Source organism: Solanum pennellii, chromosome 12 (assembly GCF_001406875.1).
Source record: "Solanum pennellii chromosome 12, SPENNV200".
Classification (NCBI taxonomy): Eukaryota; Viridiplantae; Streptophyta; class Magnoliopsida; order Solanales; family Solanaceae; genus Solanum; species Solanum pennellii.
Window position 1 is genome coordinate 14,647,279 of NC_028648.1, and position 12,276 is coordinate 14,659,554.

At 34.4% G+C, this 12,276-nt stretch overlaps 1 pseudogene; it reads right to left on the bottom strand.

Annotated features, from left to right (window-relative positions):
* Positions 1–297: 297 nt before the first annotated feature.
* On the bottom strand, positions 298–6,490 carry LOC114075264 (annotated as a pseudogene).
* Between the last annotated feature and the right edge of the window lie 5,786 nt (positions 6,491–12,276).

Here is a 12,276-nt window from a genome sequence, read left to right on the forward strand (position 1 = left end):
TATACCCCAGTAACATAGCATTTGTCCTCTTAGCATTCACCAAATCTGACACTCCATACAAAAACTTATTCATCTGAGCCCTAGAGTCAGCAACCATGTGTGGAGCATACCTGAATAGTTTGTTAAACTTGAACCAATACTCTTAAACCATTGTGTTTCCCTGCCTTAAATTCATGAATTCCTGCGCCTTTGATTGTCTCACATCTATTGGGAAAAACCTATCAAAAAAGGTCTCACTAAAGCACTCCAAGTAATAGGATCTGCATCTATACCCCTATTTTTCTTTCACTGAGTATATCAGATTTGAGCCACATCTTTCAATTGGTATGATGCCAACTCCACCCGATCATTCCCAATGACCTGCATAACCTCAAAGCTCTTCGTGATCTCAACTAAGAAACTTTGAGGATTCTCATTAGTTTGTGATCCTATGAACTCAGGCGGATTCATCCTAACAAAGTCACGGGCGCATGCTGTTGCTGATTCATCATTTGCATTCAGAGAAGCATGAACCCGATTGTTTTGGTTCCTCATACTGTGAGCCAACATTTTTATGGCATTCCTGAACTCAACATTGGTGACTTTCTGGTCTGGCACTGGAGGAGCTGCGTTTGCATTCCCGGCATTCCATTCGTGGCGTTATCTCTACAAAAAGGCATGATATGAACGTAGAACATCGAGTTAAAATGGATTTTGATCCTACCTTACGCACGATAACAGTAACAAGAAAGTGAAGTTTTTTCCTAAAACACTTTGTATCCTCTCTCTTATTAGATGTGGTGTACATCACACATATGAAAATAACTCTACTTAGTGCGTCTTTTCAGACATCCAAGGACTCTTATAACTAGTATTCTGATACCAAGCTTGTCATGCCCCGAGCTACCCCTGAAAAGCGGACACGGAACCTAGGACCATAAGTGATCCCAAACTATCCCAACTTGAATGATCATGAGCATACTAAAGATAATAAAAGTGATATGGGAGCTAAAACATACTTAAAATTATATGAAAAAGGAATATCATATGCTATGAAAACTGATGAGTTTAATACAAGGAAGTTATTAACTCAATACTAAGTTGAAACTAACTATGTATGAAATAAGCCGCTAACTGACTAGATAAGCTGGTACAAGCTCCGACTAAGTCTAGCAAAAACTAAAACTAAATAACTAAAAGACTGAAATGAACTCCTGAATATTGTCCTTAGAGAATGAGGACTCACCACTAATTCTACTCAACTGGAGATCGAATATCGATCTAAGCGTGATTTGGATGCTGAGAACCTGAACCTACATCATGAGAAGATGTAGCACACAAATGAATCAGTACATAAAAGGTACTGAGCATGTAGGATAGAGTAAAGCTAAATTAAAACATAACTGAACAAGCACAAATGAATGTAAAAATCTTTTGAACATAATATACTAAATTCTGAGCCAACTGGATGCAATGACAAAATTTGTAACATGATGAGACTAAATACTAACTGAACTCTAAATATGGTCAATGCAAGAGAATCTGACTGAACCGTGGAAGCTACAAATAACCGATAATAAAACCACATGAGCTAAATGTGGAGTTTGATGTATACACCCCTCAAGAAGACCCAATGTACCCCGCAAAGAGGTATAAAGGCATGGTGGCGTGATCACTAAATTGATGTCCACAGAGGGGACTTAAAACCTCTCTTGCTAGTAGTTCTGGGACTTTTGGGTACGCTAAACCCTAGTCTAACTCGGTATTATGTACTCCTAATGAATTAAATTATTAACCTATTATGACTAAATTGTTGTAAATACCGGATCGCTAAAAACTGAATTTGCAAATTGAGAATGAAAAAATTAGTCTGCTAATGATTCATTAATTATTGAGGCATTTATATCTGAAGTAACTAAAATATCTGAACTAGCATGCATATTTAAGAACTAAAGAAATACATAGCTAGGGTTCTGGAATTTATGCGATAAAGTGAATAATAACTTTACAATCTTATTGGGAACATATATTTATATGATTTATGATGATCTGATGTAAATCTAGAAATTTTAACTTGAATCATGATAAGAGAATCAAGAACAGACTAAAAACTAGGGATCTAATGGGTGAAAGGAACCCACTACTAAAATCCCACATACCTGGTGATGAAATTCATGGAGAAATATTTAGATTTCGGGGTTGGAACTACTGGAACCTTGTTGCTTTCTTGAACTAGGGCTCTTGACCTTTTTCTCCTTTATTGCTTCGAATTTTCTATGATTTGATTTATGATTTTGACTTAGGTAATTTTTATTATGTTTCTAGGCTTAGAATGACTAAAATGTGATGATTTAGGGTCAAAATGACGTATCTTAGCGTTTAAACATAGCAGGAAAAGATCAAAAGACCCATTAGTTTAAATTTATCGGGGTTAGTAACAGACCGTAAGTCGACATATGGTCGACCATCATTTGTGGCTAAGAGTTAAAAGTTAGCTGGTGAATCGGTAGAGTCGACTAACGTACTGGTCGATCGTCGTTTGTGACTAAGAGTTGAAAGTTAGTTGGCGAATCGACGGAGTCGACTGACGGTCCGTCCTTGTCGACCGTCGTTTGCAACTTAGAATTGGAAGTAAGCTGATAAATCAATGGAGCCGATTGACAAACCGTAAGTTGACCGTCGTTTGTGACTTAGAACTGAGAGACAGTTGGCCCATCGACGGAATCTGCAGATGGACGGTAAGTCGACTGACGGTCTGTAGTTGTCTTCGTCGCTGGCACCTCCAACTTCTGGAAGTCTGCATTTTCATGATCTATTTTGGATAAGGGGTTTTATATTTGATCATGAGTTAATGAAGTCATAAAATGATGCATATAAGTGCTCAGTCATATCTCTCGGTAAAAGTTCTAATTTTCCTTTACAATAGATACTGTGATAGAAATTTTGAGAGAGACCTAAAAACTTATCAACATCCCTCAAACAAACTCAAGACAAAAGTTACTTTGACATTTGTAATTGGGACAAAACTTTTGAGAGGATATCAAAAATTCAGTGATTTGCTCACCAACAATTCAAGATATGCAAAAACAGTAAACTAGGACAGAAATTTTGGCAGATGACCTCAAAAATTTTAGTAGGGTTCACCTAAAGTGTGGAACAACTTATAATACTTAGCAACAAGTAATTTGATAGACCTCCTATCATAAACCTTAAAGACGTTCACTAAGCTTAACGTGACATGACACTTGGTACACTACACCATTTTCGGCCTACAGCAACACCACGTAAGTGTAGCCTAAACTAGCAAAGAGTGTGGCCTTTGATAAAAGGCTACACTTTTGGACATTCAGCAACACTTTTTAGGGGCTGCCCAAAAGAAGCGTAACCTTTGACATTAGGCAACACTTTTTAAATGTTGCCATCTTTGGCTACACTTATAAAGCGTAGCCAAATAGGTATAAGGGAACGCTTTGAAGACGTGCATTAGCAACACTTATTTTTTGTTAGACAACACTTAAAAGCGTTGCCTTTTAAGATTTATTGGTCACACTTAAAAAGTGTTGCCTTTTATTGGTCATCTATTGCAACATTTATAAAGTGTAACTTTATATCTCATCTATTGCAACACTTATAAGTTGTTACTTTATATGTCAGCTATAGCAACACTTATATATTGTTACTTTATATCTCATCTATAGCAACACTTATAAAGTGTTGATTTTATATCTCATCTAGAGCAACACTTACAAAGTGTAACTTTATATCTACCTAAAGCAATACTTGCAAGGGTAACTTTATATCTACCTAGAGCAACACTTTCAAAGTGTAACTTTTTATGTACCTAGAGCAACACTTACAAAGTGTAACTTCAACATTTATAAGCCTACATGTAGCACAAATATATATAATATATTTACATACATACAAGTGACCTAAAACACAAAATTAACTAATTAATCATTAAATTGAAGCTATATATTTCAAATAAACTTCGAGAAATATTTCATGTACAACCAAAACATAGAAACTGATTTCTTAAAGATCTCTAATATCAACAAGTTCCAAAAACCCAAAAGTGTCATTCAAACGAATATGTCAATAATACAAAAATTTCTTCATCTTTTGGCACAATGGATCGAGTTTACTTCAGGCCAAATGCAAATTCAATTACCTGCATTTTCCTGCACATTTATAATAAAATTATAAGTTTGTGAATTAATTGTAGAAGTGCATAATCAGAGATAATTCACTGTAAGACAACCAATCCAAATCTAAATACAATTACAATGTAAAAATTACACATTATAAGGACTACAACATTTGTGCAGTCTTCTGTTGTTGGCTCTCAAAAATTAAACTTCAAAAGTTTAATTAGTGCAGTCTTCTGTTGTAAACTTCAATGTAAAAATTACACACAAGTAGTTCAAACAAACCAGAGATGACCACTGGAAACAAGGTTCATAACATATATTAGAATGACCACAAAAGTCAATACATAACAACATGAACATGATATTTTCAAAGAACTGCAGCATAGGCCAAGGTTCATCATCAGACTGCATCTCTAGTGCATACAAAAAAGACACAAACATCATCAGACTGCATCACTAGGGCAAGGTTCATCATCAGACAGTGAACAAAAAAGACACAAACAAAAAATACAGACAAGAGAAATGTTTAGTAAGAAGAGAAGGAATGCAATAAAAAGACACAAACAAAATCTTGAACAATGTAAAGATTTAACAAACAGTTAACAAAAATTGGAGGACCAGGCTGCAAGAAAATCCCCTGCAGATTTTCCTCTCCAATTTTCTCTGCCTTGTCTGTAGTTTAAACAACTAACCATTAATGATCTATCAAACATAATAAATCTACCCACAAGATCTTCTATTAATGGTCATGCTCTAGATTGTTTCTCTACCCGACAAAGGAAATGGTTTGCAAACCATTAAACTCTATACTAATAACAATAGTATTATAATTGTCTAGCATGTAGACATTTTAATCACAGGCTGCAGCACATTAATACTAACAGCCACAACCACCTAGCTAACAGACATCAATATTAATAAAATAGCAATAGCTTCATAAAGGTGCAGACAGACCATTAAAAGACTAGCTACAATAGCCTTTACAATGAGCTGATTCAGAAGCTAAAGGTAGAAAATAGTGTCATCATTTTGGAATTGAACACTATTGGCATTTTCCATAAAACATAATGTGTTAGCCACAGTCTCCTCAATTGAACAACACTATAAGAACAGTTATTCAACTAACGATTCGAGTGCTTAAACAAAAAACAAAAACATTCTTAACAGTTATAAATTGGTGGACTAAACATAGACAAGTAAAAATAAGTTTTGAATTTCATTACCAAGAACACCAACTAAACTAGAAGAAAAACAATATTGACACTATTAACTGAGAATTTGAAATACAAAATACCTTTTGAAGAACCGAATCTTGAGCTGACCCCGAAGAATATGGAAGATTTGTGCCTCTTACAGCTTGTGCACTACTTGCGTCAATAGGTGAAGCAAGGTTAGATCCAACACACCCTGGTATATCTTTAAAATTCAATCCAGGGTTGTTTTGCAGCAATTTAGTGAATAAATGTCGCATTTCTTCTCTCAATTCTTCCTTTAGAGAAGTGATTTCATCGGCATGCTTTTTTGTTAGATTGTTAATTTCCTCATCTTTCTTCTAGGAACTTGTTGTCACTGATCTACCATAGCACCTAACTCGACCAAACTGCTCCTTTCCACACTCTGCCCTAAATGCATCATCAGCTGTTTCCCCAGAATTTCGGCGATTTTGAAGTTCAGCCTATTGAATAAAATTGGCATCCATAGTGAATTGTATGTACTATTTCATTTCCAATCCTATGATAGCGATCAAGCATTAAAACATTATGAAAACTTTTCATAAAAAATAATTAAACAATGTTGACAAATAATTGATATCTCCTCGAACTTGCACAAGAAGAAGAAGAAGAAGAAGAAGGCATGCGTGATTAAAATTTAATGTAGTCAAACTCCACACAATATAAATGTTAAGTCTGAATAAAGTTCACTAATAATCCTCTTTGAAAAGCTTACTATTGCAACTTGGGTATCAGCCTGGATTTCATTTCCCGTCTTGGTACGAGTTGCGATAAATATTTCAGGCTTTGATGGTTCTTCGTTGTTGTCTTTGGCTGCACGCTACAGATTATATCAAAAGAAATTTTAAAAAATCAGTAAGTTCTTATAAGGTACAAAAAAATGAAAATCAAATTTTGTATGAAATGTCAGCTAAGTATTACCAATGTCACGCGTACTCTTGCAAAATTAATAGGTCCCATTCGATGCCTCCACTTTTGTTTTTTCCTGTTTTGAGAATTCATCTCGCATATAGCCTATTTTGTCATAAACATCTCTTTCAACCTCATACCAATCACACTTAAATAAAACAACCTTAAAATGGCTGTAATAGTTTAATTCATCAATATCAACTATTCTACCTTAATAAGTCAAATCTGCAGCAATCGGATTTTCATCCTTTGAGCTTGCAAAGCTTGTAGTTGTGGCAATTAGTGTAACACCACTATTTTGTGTTTTATGCCTTGCATCACGCTGCCTAACATGGAATCTATATCCATTTATGAGATACCCAGAATATCTTTTTGCAACATAATTTGGTCCTCTAGACAATTGTTTTATCAAATCATGCCCATCCTCTTGCAAAGCACGAGTTTCAAACCTTTGAGAGATGTTTTGACAATGATTCTCGGCTTTGCTCCATTTAGATCTTCGTGACTGATTAGTAACCTCTTGCTCATGCTCTCTACAAAACATTTACTATATTTTTTAAAATAATAAATTAAATAAGATAAAAATTAATTATACGAAAAGAATGCTATATTCAAATTAAGGTACCTAATATATTCTTGAACATCGTCACAATTTCCCAATAAGTATGCATGTGCCTGACTTGGTGACTTGTCATGTCAAATGATTGGATCAGTTTTCTTTTCTCCTAAAGGAACTCCTTTCTTAGAAAACAAACTCACAGGTTCTGCGTCACTTGGGTCACAATCATCATTGTTTCGCGCTCTTCTATTAAATCCGGTATGCACATCCCGATGCAGATATTTTGAGAATAAATTCATGCAATCTATTCCCACTCGTGTCTCTACTATGCAACCTTCTGGAAAACGCCTATTGCGAATGTATGATTTGAATGTACCCATTTCTCTTTCAGTGGAATACATCCATCGATTTTGCACTGGGCCGCCTAATCTCACTTCATTCGCCAAATGAATAGGCAAATGAATCATCATATCAAATAATGAAGGAGGAAAAATTCGCTACTACTGATTTACTATTTCTATGATCTCTACTTCTAAGCAATCCAGTTCCTCCAATTTGATTACTTTTTGGCACAAACGATGGACAAAGGAACTTAGAGAAATCAAAGGAATAGCCACATGATCAGGAAGAATGCTTTTAATTGGTATTGGAAGTAAGTAATGTAACATGAAATGAGCATCATGGGTTTTATAATTTGACATTTTTAATTCATCCAAGTGCACACACCTAGATATATTGGAGGCACTACCATCAGGTAGCTTGGCTGTCTTTAAAACTCCACAAATGATGGATTTCTCTTCATTAGTCATTGAGAAGGTTCTTCCTGTTTCCCATATCTTTCAAATCATACCGTGCTTTTGCATGATCCTTTGTTTTTCCTGAAATATCCAAAAGAGTTCCAAGTATGCTATCAACTATGTTCTTCTCTATGTGCATTACATCAAGGTTGTGATGTAACAAGTTGTGCTGCCAGTAAGGTAATTCAAAAAAAATTGACCTTTTTTTCCATGGGCCATCATTTGATCTCTTTCTCTTCTTCCCAAACACATTTTCAAAATCACGCAAGCTATTAAGAACATCAATTCCCTTTAAAGGAGCTGGAGGAGGCCTGAATTCAGTTTTTCCATTGAATTATCTTTTGTTTGATCTCCATGGATGATCCATCGTTAGAAAAACACGATGATCCATATAGCACATTTTCCGACTATGTTTATGATAGGGAGAATTAGTGTCATAGTTACAACAAGGGCAAGCAAACTTTCCTTTTGCACTCTAACCAGATAACATAGCATATGCAGGAAAATCACTGATTGTCCACATAAGAGCTGCCCCCATTTGAAAAGGTTCATTTATGGAAGCATCATATGTTTCAACCCCAGAATCCCATAATAATTTTAACTCGTCTATCAATGGTTGTAAGTAAATATCAATGTCATTTCCTGGTGATCGCGGTCCAGGTATAAGTAAAGAAAGTATGGAATATTCAGATTTCATGCACATCCAAGGCGGCAGATTATAAACCATCAACATAACTGGCCATGTGCTATGTGATATACACATGGTTCGAAATGGATTGAATCCATCACTTGACAAGCCAAGTATCACATTACGACAATCTTGTGCGAAATCTGGATGCACCCTATCAAAGTCTTTCCATGCTAGACCATCAGCAGGATGCCTTAATTTCCATCTTTAGAACGTTTCTCTTCATGCCACCTCAAAGAATCTACCGTCTTTGAGCACATAAATAGCCTTTTGAGTCTAGGAATTAATGGAAAGTGTCTCAAAGTCTTTGCTGAAACTAGATGTTGTTATTTTGAAGGCTCATGCTCACTATCAACTTTAGGAGATTGAATATATCGTGAAGCTCTACAAGTATGACAAAATTCGTCATCCTTATGATCATTCCTGAACAACATGCAATCATTTGGACATGCATCAATTTTATCATAATCCAGACAAAGATTCTTAACCATAGACTTGGTTTTATTGTAAGACTGAGGAATGTTCAACTCGGGCATAGCCTCTTTTAATAACTCTAGAAGAGAAGTGAATGATTCATTCCTCCATCCATGTAAACACTTCAACAAATATAACCGAAGTGTGAATGATAATTTAGAGAAACCTATAAAACCAGAATGTAATTCTTGGTTTGCCTCTTCAAGTAAACTATAGAGTTTCTTGGCATCTTCATTTGGACCAACATAAACTTCTCCAGCCTGTGCAACATCTCTAAATTGATCATTCAACAACCCAACAATATCATCACGCGAGTAATCCATATCATCATTAACATTCAACTTGATATCCCATTCCCCGTGATTGATCAATCTAGTATAGCTTTTAATGAATCCATGGCATATTAGATGATCATACACTACATTCCTTCGGTTCCAAAGAATATTACAACATTTCGCACATGGACACTGAATTTACTCTCCATGAGGATCTCCATAAGAGTAAGCAAACTATAGAAATGGTTCAATGTCATCAATATACTCTTTGCTATACCTTGCTAAATTCATCCAATCCTTGGATGGGATATGTGAACTCCTAGAAGAAGATATCAATATTTAGTCTTTCAGCAATAATCATTAACCAGTTAACAAAATAAGTTTTAAAAGTCACGAGTAACCTATCAGAATCATGTGTTATGAGATGATAAAAGTTTCTTACCTAGTCATGAGGCTTTCGCTATGTCAAATCAAACCTTTAATCCTCCACAAATCTTTTTCAATGTTGATTATACTATAAAGGAAAAAATAAGTACAATTAATAGGATATACATAATTAAGAAAGAAAATAAATAAATATAATTCAAATGATTAAAAGTTAAAATTTTGTAATTGAATTTGGAGCTTTAGTGCTTTTAGAGTTTTATGAGCTTTTACAGTTAAAGCTTTAAAATCTCATTCTTGTGCACACAAAATCAGAGAAGTATCAAATATCTAATACCATGTTTAAACATTCAAGCAAACATTCTTATGATCCTATAATAGATATTAGATCAATAACTTATGAATGTCGCTTTGTATTAGTAATACAATAATTTTTATATTTGTTGTCTTAGTAATAAAACAGTTTCCAAATTTCAATGTATTAGTGACACAACAAGTTTTTATATTTCTGAACTGTTGTATCAGTGATACATGAAGAAAGATCTTTTTTATCCTTACTTTTTGTGGTGAATGTTTTGTGAGTGTAATATTTTTTATTATTGTTATCATGTTATTAAGATTTCGACATGAACGAATGTAAACTAAAGAACTACAATACGCCCAACCCAAACATTATGCATCATAGTCCAAGGATATTCAAAAGGTCAAGCATAAGAGTAGAAAGAAATAACTTTAAGTGAAATAATGAAAGCATCAGAATGACGATATGAAACCTCCATTAGCGGCCTAAATTTACTCAAGAATTTCTTTATTCCCCATAAGTATCCATAGGGGGGGTACTCTGTTTGATTCTTTACAGAATACTCACTCAGTTTGTTAAATAAGGTTGCATTCCCTGATGCTACTTTTGCTTAAGTTTTAACTTTGATTTATGAAGGATTTTTAAGCGTGTTTATATTTTATGTACGTCCTATATGTTCTGTTTGCCTTTACAGTTCTCTTACAAATTCATTAACTATATTTCTGAAACTTACAGGATGTGGATTTATCTTCTTATGTTTTAACCCGTGCAACCGAGTAAGCACGTCAAAACACCAAAACAGAAAAGTATTTTGAATCAAATTCAACACAAAAATGATACTTGAATCTAGTTCAATACCAAAAACTATATCATGAGAAACTCAAGATCATGTAAGGAAACAATCATTCAAAGAATTTTTGAAATTCTACAAGTATTTCATCATGTGTTTCTTCAACATTGATTTTTTATTACACCTGGTAGTACCCCTAGTGTTTAGAAAGAACATGGTTAAAACCACCGGTAAAGCCAACATTCTTGTGAAGCAATGATTCCTTATCAGTCCTACTTTATCAAGGATTAAGTCCACTAAATACCACATCAATTGAAACAAAGTATTTCCACATCCATAGAACAAGAAGTCAACAAAGGTGACTAGAAAAAATAACAGAGAGACATGATTTTCAAATATTACATGCTTATCTATTTGAAAACAACTTTTTACACAAACTTGACAAAACTTCTTAAGCTACAAATGTAGTTACTGGTGAACTTTACAAGTTCAGAAACTGGATATTTTCTTGAATTATGTAAAACAGCCAAAGCGTTTAGACCTGCACTATTTTTAGTCATCTAAAACTGTATAGACCAAGGCATTCCAGTCAGCTTGTATTGTCTATTAGCTGGTTTATATAAATTGATAAAATTATCAGTCAGCAGGTGCAGGGTAGTCCACGTTGGTCGTCAAACGTTTTTTTTTTGGATTCTTTGTTTGCAAAAAAAATGCAGAGAGGGCTAGGGACCATATGATCATGTGTTACATGAGAGACTGTTTAGTATTGATAAGCTAAGCAAATGCCAAGTGGTCACTATATATAGTAATACCTAAGTTATACTGCTAGTTCTCATGTTTTACGTTACAACTTTTTGTAATTTCATATCTATGGATAAGAAATGAATGGGTCATAACTCATTATTGTTAGTCAAAAGAGAACCCACGTGACAAGGGGGAACAATCTTCCATGAATATGCCTTTTCCGATCACGAGGCGAGTTGTATCAACTCAAAACTCAACACCCAATACTATTAACCCCTTGCTCTCACCACCCCCACCTTTCGTCTGCACTCTCCCTGCCACCCCAATCATATTGGAATTTACATCATTTTTCTCTCTTTTAAATTATTTGTCATTTTTCAAGTTTACAAGAAAATTGATTAATTCTCCTGTGTCATGTTATATGAGTTATTTTTTTCAGTCAATGTAAAAAAGAAACAATACATTGTAAAGAAGTGAGGAGGTTCTCTATGATTAGGAATGCAAAGAAGAGATCAACATTGTTTCCTAATGTTTATTCTTATATGTTAAAACTGCTTTTTTATTTAGTTTTATCACTAAGATGAATAGACTATAGTCTAAAAGATATGGTCACAAGTTTCAAACATGGAAGCATACAAATTACAACATGTTTATTCTTCAAAAATTACAAAAGAATAAATATATTTAAAGCTCTTTAGTAGGCTTATTCGTGTTCATTACTAATTGGAATATCTAAAGTTTGACATAGACTAAAAGGAAAGGCATCCGATAACCTGAAGTCACAGAGAAAAAGTGTTGGTGGATACCACCATAGCCCCCCTGAAGCTCAAAAAATAGCGCACTTTGTGGAGCATGACAGAACCATTGAAGTCGATAGGAAGGAGAAACATAAAGTCAGTGAGGAAAACAAATCTTTTACTTCTATTATGTTATTGCTAGTAACAGTTGGCAGAAAAAAAAAGAAAGCATAATCCTCAAGTTGAAAGTAGAATG